The following is a 9,687-nucleotide window of genomic DNA, read 5'->3' on the forward strand; positions in this document are numbered from 1 at the left end:
AGGTGTCAGAGGCTTCAAATCCTTTAGTGTTCTTGTATTTACCTCCCCTCTTGACTCTGGGCTTCCTAACCACTCCTCCTCAGAGAGTGCCTGTTTCTTGCAGCAATTTCAGCAACAATCCACTAATATTATACAGAAACCCTATCAGTGTGGAGGTAGGGTGTGGGAGATGGAATGAGTTCTATACTCTTGCAATTAAATCTCAGTCTTTGAGTGGGTCTGTGACTCAGGGCTATGACTTTCACAAATGTTTCTTCAGTGGCATAGTATTTTTTTTTTTTTTCCCTGCCCAATGTGAAGCAGAAAGGCTAGAGTTGAAGGAAAGCCTTCACTTAAAAAGGTGACTCCTTTTCTCTATAGACTAGACCATTTTTATGGAGAAGGCACTGTGACTATTTCACAGTAACTTCTCTGTCCCTTGTCCTACCAGAGCCAGGAGGGAATTTTTCTTAAATATTCACAGTGAGAGCCTGGTTTGTTTCCTGGTTAGTTTCACACAAAAGTGTGAAAACTCTTCCAAGATTGTGGCTCCCAAAAGTTCCTCACTGTCACCCTAGGCCACACATAGTGTCTAGAAATTCATCAAAATTGCCACTTCAATATTTCTACAAGTTTGTGTTTCCAGTGGCTGCTGCTTATCTGTGATCCTCTAGATTCTTAGATTTTGTTGTTGTGGTTTGCTACACCACTTCAGCTTTCTGTTGTGTCTAAAAAAAGTAGTTATTTTCACTTTGTTGGCTTTTCTTCTTGTAAAGGCAGAAGTGACAGCTTCCAAGCTTTTACACACCAAATCTGAAAGTGGAAGTCCTATTTGTTATATTCAAAACAGTTAATAACAAAAGATTAAAATAGAGTTTGCCTTTAATGTATATAGCTTTGCTACTTTTAATTTTTTTTTTTTTTTTTTTTTTTTTTTTTTNTTGTGTTTCCAGTGGCTGCTGCTTATCTGTGATCCTCTAGATTCTTAGATTTTGTTGTTGTGGTTTGCTACACCACTTCAGCTTTCTGTTGTGTCTAAAAAAAGTAGTTATTTTTCACTTTGTTGGCTTTTTCTTCTTGTAAAGGCAGAAGTGACAGCTTCCAAGCTTTTTACACACCAAATCTGAAAGTGGAAGTCCTATTTGTTATATTCAAAACAGTTAATAACAAAAGATTAAAATAGAGTTTGCCTTTAATGTATATAGCTTTGCTACTTTTAATTTTTTTTTTTTTTTTTTTTTTTTTTTTGAAATGCAGTCTTGCTTTGTCACCCAGGCTGGAGTGCAGTGGTGCGATCTTGGCTCACTGCAACCTCTGCCTCCCGGGTTCAAGCGATTCTCCTGCCTCAGCCTCCCAAGTAGCTGAGATTACAGGTGCCTGCCACTACACCCAGCTAATTTTTGTATTGTTTTTAGTAGAGATGGGGTTTCAATGTGTTAGCCAGGCTGATCTCAAACTCCTGACCTCATGTGATCTGCCCACCTTGGCTTCCCAAAGTGTTGGGATTACAGGTATGAGCCATCACATCCGGATTACTTTTAACTTTTAAAAATATTTTTGAAAATAGGTATCATTTGAAAATATTTCTCAAAAGTGTTGGATATGGACAATAAACTGAAAAAACTGAAGCACCTATAGTTATAAAGCCCTGTGCAAGTGTTTTCCTTTAGTACCTTATGGTCCATTTATAAAGACTGACTGTCCAGTTATTACAAGATTCAAATATGTTCCAAAATTCAGCCATGTCCTTGTATTAGAAGTAAATAATATAGATTGTGCAATGATTAACATATACTTACCTATGTTATGTACAAACAGCAGTTATCCCCATCAAGTTGATGAGAACATTGTTTAACATCTGTGTCTAGATAAACCAAATACATTTCTGTGAGGAGGAATTTTTTTTTATTTGACTTAAATTACTTTTATTCCTAGGTGGGAGTAGATGTTAGCAATAATAATTTTCTTAGAAGTTAGAAAAAAGGAAACATCTGACTTCCTCTGTTTATAACAGAAATTTCCTTTGCTCTACATCAGAGGGGCCAGGGGTTCAGAGGTCTTTTCTTTCTCAGATGAAATTTTCTATATCTGCCAAGTTAGATATATCAAAAGAACAGCAAAATGAAAAGTAGATGTTAAACACTTGAAAAAAAGTGTTTACCACTTAAGTCATTCTTAAAAGCAAGAAATTTTGCTTCAGAAATTTTTCCTTTGGGTATTTGAAACTATAGACTAGAGGGTGCATTGGAAAAGAACTAACACATCTATTGTGAGTCCTTTATTTGAGAGTCAGAAATGAAGGATATCAATGAAGTAGGCAAAATAAAGGAGCGTGTCAACAATAACTTCACAGATAAATTTACCAGCCAGGCATGGTCTTGCACCTGTAATACCAGCTACTCAGAAGGCTGAGGTGGGGGAATCGCTTGATTCTAGGAGCTCATGGCTGCAGCGAGCTATGATTGTGCCACTGTGCTTCAACCTGGGCTACAGAGCTAGACCCCGTCTCTACAAACAAAACATGCACAACAATCAAATTAATGTACTACATATTATTATTTATTACATAAAAATCAAGACTAAATGCTCATTAAGAAAGCATAATATTATATCAATGTTAGGGAAACAGCTACACAATGTTGTTGACTCCACCATAAAAATAAATTTAACATTTCTGAAATTTGAACTAGTTTTAAAAAGCAATCATCATCCAGTTCCCAAATCTGAGTTTCTAATTCTACTCTCTAATAAAATAAAGCAGAGCTTCATGCAGAAATGGCTATTCCAGGGCTGGGGCAAGGAACATACAAGATGAGACTGGAGCATCTTGTTCTACCAGAAAGAAAGAAGATGCTTTAAAGACAAGCAAACAAACACTTGACCGATCTATGTTTACGGGACAAAGGAGTCATCTGAATGGGCTTTATTTGAGCAATAAGATTAAAAATGTAGTATTGTATTATAACCCAAAGCATAAAATAAATATTCATGAGTCTATACTAATATAAATAATTGATGGAATAATAAATAAGTGGGTGAGAATAGATGAATGTCCAATGTTGAAGAATTCCAAATAATTGACGTAGATACCATACCCTGAAGGAGCTGGAATATAACTCTCTACTCCTTAGGTGTGGACTGCATAATGACTCCCTTTCAAAGAATTCCATCTGGAAAGAGGGGGAAGTTAGTAACTATACGGTGGAGAGACCTGACAAACAGTACTTCAGCCAGATGGTCAAGGACAACATCAGCCATGATAAGTCGTGTTGGCAATATATATCCTTGGTGCCATGAGGATGGCACTGCCCTCTGTGACCTTCCTCCCCAAAACTGGCAAAGTCTGTCTAACCATGACAAAAGGCAAGTAGAGAGACCGTTCTTAAAATATGTGACCAATGACTGAGCATGGTGGCTCACACCTGTAATCCTAGTACTTTGGGAGGCTGAGGCCAGCAGATCACAAGGCCAGGAGATCAAGACCATCCTGGCCAACATGGTGAAACTCCATCTCTACTAAAATACAGAAAATTAGCCTGGCATGGTGGTGTGTACCTGTAGTCCCAGTTACTCAGGAGGCTGAGGCAGGGGAATCGCTGGAACCCAGGAGGCAGAAACTGTAGCAACCCAAGATCATGCCACTGCACTCCAGCCTGGCAACAGAGCGAAGTTCCCTCTCAAAACAACTACAACAACAACAACAAAACAAAAAACAAACAAACAAAAACACCAATACTCTGCAAGGCTGTTAAGGTTAGCAAAAACAAGGGTGGTCTGTCACAGTTAAGGAGAGCCTGAGCTGGGCACAGTGGGCTCACATGTGTAATCCCAGCACTTTAGGAAGTCGAGATGGGAGGATCAGTTGAAGCCAGGGATTTGTGACCAGCCTGGGCAACATGGTGAGTCCCCATCTCTACAAATAATTTAAAAATTAGCCTGCATAGTGGTTCATGCCTAGAGTCCTAGCTACTCAGGAGGCAAAGGTGGGAGGATCACTTGAGCTCAGGAATTCGAGGCTGCAGTGAGCTATGGTCCTACCATTGCAATCTAGCCTAGGTGGCAAGGTGAGACCCTGTCTCAAAAAGAAAAAAAAAAAAGAAGGAAAAGAAGAACGAGAGGAGACAAGGCAGCTAAATAGATTGTGGCGTTCTGGATGGGGTCCTGTAACATAAAAAGGACATGATGTAAAAACTAAGAAAATTCTAATAAAGAATGGACTTTGGTTATTAGGAATACAGCAGTACTGGTTTGTTAGTTGTGACGATTAGACCATACTAATGTAAGATGTAAATAACAGGAGAAACTGGGAGTGGGAGTTTTTCTGCAAACTTAAGACTACTCTAAAATTTTAAAAAGCTCATTAAAAATTAATCAACATAAATTTTCCAGCAGTGTACAGAATTAGCTGGAGGAGGACTAAGACAAAATGTCAATTAACTTAAAAAACAGTCCCTTACTTTTGCTTTATTTCTGCTGCACTGAGAATGAACATCCATTCATTTGTTTACTCAACAGGTATATTTTGAACACAAGTTGTGCACTAGGTTCTTTGCCAGGTTGGTAGATATACAGTCGTGAGCAAAATAGTTCAATATTTTGGCCACTGCTCCATAGCCCACGAGAGGGGAAACAATAGCTAAATATGTGATTCAGAACAGCCGTAAGTGCTATGAAAGGAAAGTACAGAGAAGTATAGACCTTCTCAAAGGTGAATCTGATCTCTGCAGATGGGAGGTAGAAATGTGGTCAGGGCATGTCCCAGAGGGAGTGAAGTTGAGGCTGAGATGTGAAGAGTGTATGAGAATTGAGGGGAATTTCAGGGCAGGGAAGATGGTCTTGACAGGAGGAACAGCATGTGCGAGAGTGCTGAGGACTGGGAATGTAGTATGTTGCAAGAACCGAAAGGAGATGAGCATAGTTGGAGTGGAGAGCACAGGGAGAAAGACACCATGCTTTTGACAGTGGATCAAAACACCTTTCTCTTACTCTAGGCTGCATTTAGAAGTACATTGGTCTAGGGAGGAAAAGGAGGTCACATTCCACTATTTCCCTATCCTCTCCTCCCTGGACCCCTGCTGTGCTCTACAACCTTACACATCTGTACCTCTTTCTAGAAGGCATAGTGACACTTCGTTGTAAATGAAGCTGGCTCGATCGTAAGGAAACCCCAGCCCGAGCTCTTTGTACACTCTTCCATGGAGACTTCGTATTTTCATATTCCAAAGATCAGAGAGGCTAAACTGGTACTGACCTTCTCCTGGGTCCCAGCCCCACTTCTACTGCCTCCTTTAGAGTACTCTAGCGTATGAGGCCTTTCCTTCTATGCCCAAACCCTGAACAAAAGCAGATCACGCTTCTCATCTGCTTGCTCATAAATGTATTGTAGGACTTAGGATGTGATATTGCAGTATTTTCTTTGCATCTGTTTGTACACATCACTATGAGCTCTTTAGGGAAGGACCATGTCTTATTTATTAGGAATTAATAAATACTTATTGAACAGATAATTAAAATAAAGCTCATGGCTGGGCGCGGTGGCTCAAGCCTGTAATCCCAGTACTTTGGGAGGCCGAGACGGGCGGATCATGAGGTCAGGAGATCGAGACCCTCCTGGCTAACACGGTGAAACCCCGTCTCTACTAAAAATGCAAAAAAAATTAGCCAGGCGTGGCGGCGAGCGCTTGTAGTCCCAGCTACTCGGGAGGCTGAGGCAGGAGAATGGCGTGAACCCGGGAGGCGGAGCTTGCAGTGAGCCGAGATCGCGCCACTGCACTCCAGCCTGGGCGACAGAGCGAGACTCCGTCTCAAAAAATAAATAAATAGATAGATAGATAGATAGATAGATAGATAGATAGATAGATAGATAGATAAAGCTCATGTCATTACTCACGAATTAGAACTTTAATGCTGAATTCATTCGCTTTAAGTTTTATCTGAGATGAGTGACCCAGATAGCAGGTGGTCTCACCTTGCAATAATCATTGACAGGTGGTTGGGGGGAACGTCATCAGATCAGAAATGTGGTATGCCACATCTGCTGCCTGTGACTCCAGGCCTCAAGGGTATTGTGTGTGTGGGTGGGTGTTTCAGTTTCTCATTTTCACAAAAATGTATGAACTTCTTTGGGCTAGTCTGTATTTGAGAGTTCAATCTATTCTTCAGAGTAAAGCTGCTCTTTCTTTAACAGCCCTAGCACACAGAAAATGATGTGCACCACACCTCATGTTCCCATGGGTCCACCTCTGTTACGGGCTGTGGTAGGGACCAGAGAGTCCAGTTTGGATGGAGTCCTAATGGTACTCGCTATGATGTCATTCTTCTGCTTCCACTGAAGAAAACACTTCGAAATGCACATGAGAGTGACACTGTTGAGGGATGACCTTGAATACACTGATATAATTTTCAAGCAAATCTCACACCCATTGGAGTGTTTTACTAAAATTAGTAATATTTTGAACACAACTCACAAATGATCTTGACAAACAAAAATGTTTAACTTCTATCTTATTTAATATAGTCACTTTGAATGGGGAAGATATGGGCTGAGAAATCTTCTCTTACCAAACTGTTAAAGACATTGTTTTGGCCGGGCGTGGTGGCTCACGCCTGTAATCCCAGCACTTTGGGGGGCCAAGGTGGGCGGATCACCAGAGATCGGGAGCTGGCCAACATAGTAAAACCCCATTGCTACAAACAAAACAAAACAAAACAAAAAAATTAGCTGGGTATGTTGGCAGGCCCCTGTAATCCCAGCTACTCAGGAGGCTGAGGCAGGAGGATTGCTTGAACCCAGGAGGCAGAGGTTGTGGTGAGCCGAGCTCACGCCGTTGCACTCCAGCCTGGGCAAAAAGAATGAAACTCCATCTCAAAAAAAAATAAATAAATAAAAAATAAAAACAAAAAATAATTTGTTTTAGAGCTAATCTTGATATAAAAGTAAGAATCATATCATGGTCAGACTATTTCATTTCTTTCATCAAAACTGTTGATTAAAACATTAATATGATGTTATTTATGGGCTCTCAGAGCTGCCAAGCGTTGTGAAGGCTGCAAACTACACAGCTCCAGGAGTATTAGTCACATGTGCTGTTTACTTGTTGTGCTGTTTAACCTTACAGTTGTATGCTCTGAAAACTGAGGTATTTTGTGTTGCATCAATACCAAGTTACTGGTCATTGATTTACCAATATCAGACACAAGACAGCTTGTTTTATTGATGAGACTGTTACTTAGGAAATAAAATTATTGACTATGGTTCAGTTATATCTATCAGTGAACACATTAAAACCTTTTACTTAATTGGTTCTTTGTTTAAATGATTGCTATGTGCTGACATTTCACCAGTTTTATTACTATCTAATAAAATCCTAATTACATGTCATGTAATTCATTTTGAAATTACAGTCATTGATTTCTGCTCTGAGAAGGAAACATACATTTTCCCCAATCAATATGCTTGAATCATGGGAATTAGACTTCTTAAACTCTCTAGTGTTCATCAATACCATATAATTATAGCATAGGTCATTTTAATTCTCAAATGAGATATGTGGCAATTCAAGAGAGATTAAAAGTGCTATGATCCAGGACAGGAATTGTGAACCTTTCCGGTGGGGTAGCATATTTTCTATAGTAGAATCTATAAGATTCTACTCAATTTCTCTATGATAAGCTTATTTGTTCAATTAATTTTATCAACAGAAAGAACTAAAAAATGAATGAATCCTGTTAAAAATAAGTTTTTAATAAGCTGACTATTATTATAAGTATTATTTACATAAGAGCTCCAGATTTTTATAACAAGGCCTAAGTTAATTAAGATAAGTTTCAAATGTAGATTCTCTACAGAAAGATATATTATTTGCTGGTACAAAACACACCTCTAGTGCTACTATTTTTTATAGGTATGTTTACAAGAACTGAATTTCTAAGATCTCACATTATAGTTCTATAGATAATGAGATACCACATTTTTCCATGATGGCTGAAACTCAATTTCGTGCTGTCAACTAAAAACTGTGTATTCCAGTAAAGTTGTCCAAGGCTCCCAACCAGGAGTACTATACCATATACTTTACCTACCAACCAGATGATGAAGCATATCAAAACTGTATCCTTCCAGACATTTACTATTAAATGAATAATGACTAAGATTAACCTGTTGAAGAACTGATTTGAAAAGGACAGATATAAGATTTAGTCCAACAGAAGGAATGTTTAAAAAAGAAACAGCTGCTTACCGTCAAGTTGCTTTCCTTAGTGAATCTTTTTTCCTAGTCATTAAACACTTTTTTCCAGGCCATGTACAATGTTTGAAATAGCTATTTTGTCAACACACATCTGCATAATCTCAAAGGCTACATCATGTGACTTAATAATGCAATTAGTAGCATTTCATTTGGAGGGGTCCAAAAGAATATTTAAAAAATAAGAAAATGCCTTCAATAAGAGGCAAATGGATGTGTTCTAGAAGAATAATGATAACTTTCTACATCAGTGCATCATATATGTCCATTTTGTTATTGCTTTACAGATAGAAATGAAAAGATTAGCAGAAATATGAAAAAATAGACTGTAGTCATGGAAGTGATAAAACAAACTTCACATGACACTTAAAATCAACATACTCTTACCTTGCTAAATTACCAGTTTATTTGAAATAAGTATAGTGATAATTGCTATACGAGTATTTAGCAATTCATTTTATTTTAGTGGTTCATTTAGCAATTTTAAAAAGACACTTCAGGGCCAGGCACGGTGGCTCACACCTGTAATCCCAGCACTGTGGGAGGCTGAGGCGGGCAGATTACCTGAGACCAGGAGTTTGAGACTAGCCTGGCCAACATGGTGAAACCCTATATCTACTAAAAATTAGCCGGGTATGATGGCACACACCTGCAATCCCAGCTACTTGGGAGGCTAAGGTAGGAGAATTGCTTTAGCCCGGGAGACAGAGGTTGCAGTGAGCCAAGATTGTGCCACTGTACTTCAGCCTGGCCCACTCTGTCAAGAAAAAAAACAGAGTCTCTGTGAGACTCTGTCAAGAAAAAAAACAAAAATAAAACACTTCATTGTCTTTGTAAAATTTTTATAGGTTTAAGGGGTATGAGTGCAGTTTTGTTACATGGATCTATTACATAGTGGTGAAGTCAGGGCTTTTAGTGTAACCATCTCTCAAATAGTACACATGAACATCTTTCAAAAGAAGACACACCACTGTTTTTTGATGGTAATGAAGGATTATAGAGAGAGTACTGGTATAATGGTAATAATTTATTACGCTATACATAGTGTTAATACCTATAGAAAAATAGTTGTCTAAGTACTTGTAGCATAAATTAAGTCACAAGTACGACTTTTTTAATATTCAAAGATAAAATTTCCATATAAGATGTATCTGCTATAGATAAGATGAAATACATATATGATTATTGGTATTTATTATCCTGACTGTTGGCCTCTGGGTGGCAAATAGGTGTCAACTTATGTGAAAATTCTAATTGATCAAAAGGTGCTGCCTGGGTCACTGTGATCAGAAAACTTCTGAGTTCTCATTGAGAAAACGTGTAATGATGGGTTTCTGATGTTTGGGATGTGGGTGGTGAGAGATGGCCCATGTAGGTACCTAACATTTACTATCCTTAGGACTAACATAGCTTAGAAATTAACTGAAAAATCAAAACAAATTATGTTTTATTATATATATTA

This window comes from Rhinopithecus bieti, unplaced genomic scaffold (assembly GCF_001698545.2).
Source record: "Rhinopithecus bieti isolate Rb0 unplaced genomic scaffold, ASM169854v2 scaffold_3878, whole genome shotgun sequence".
Classification (NCBI taxonomy): domain Eukaryota; kingdom Metazoa; phylum Chordata; class Mammalia; order Primates; family Cercopithecidae; genus Rhinopithecus; species Rhinopithecus bieti.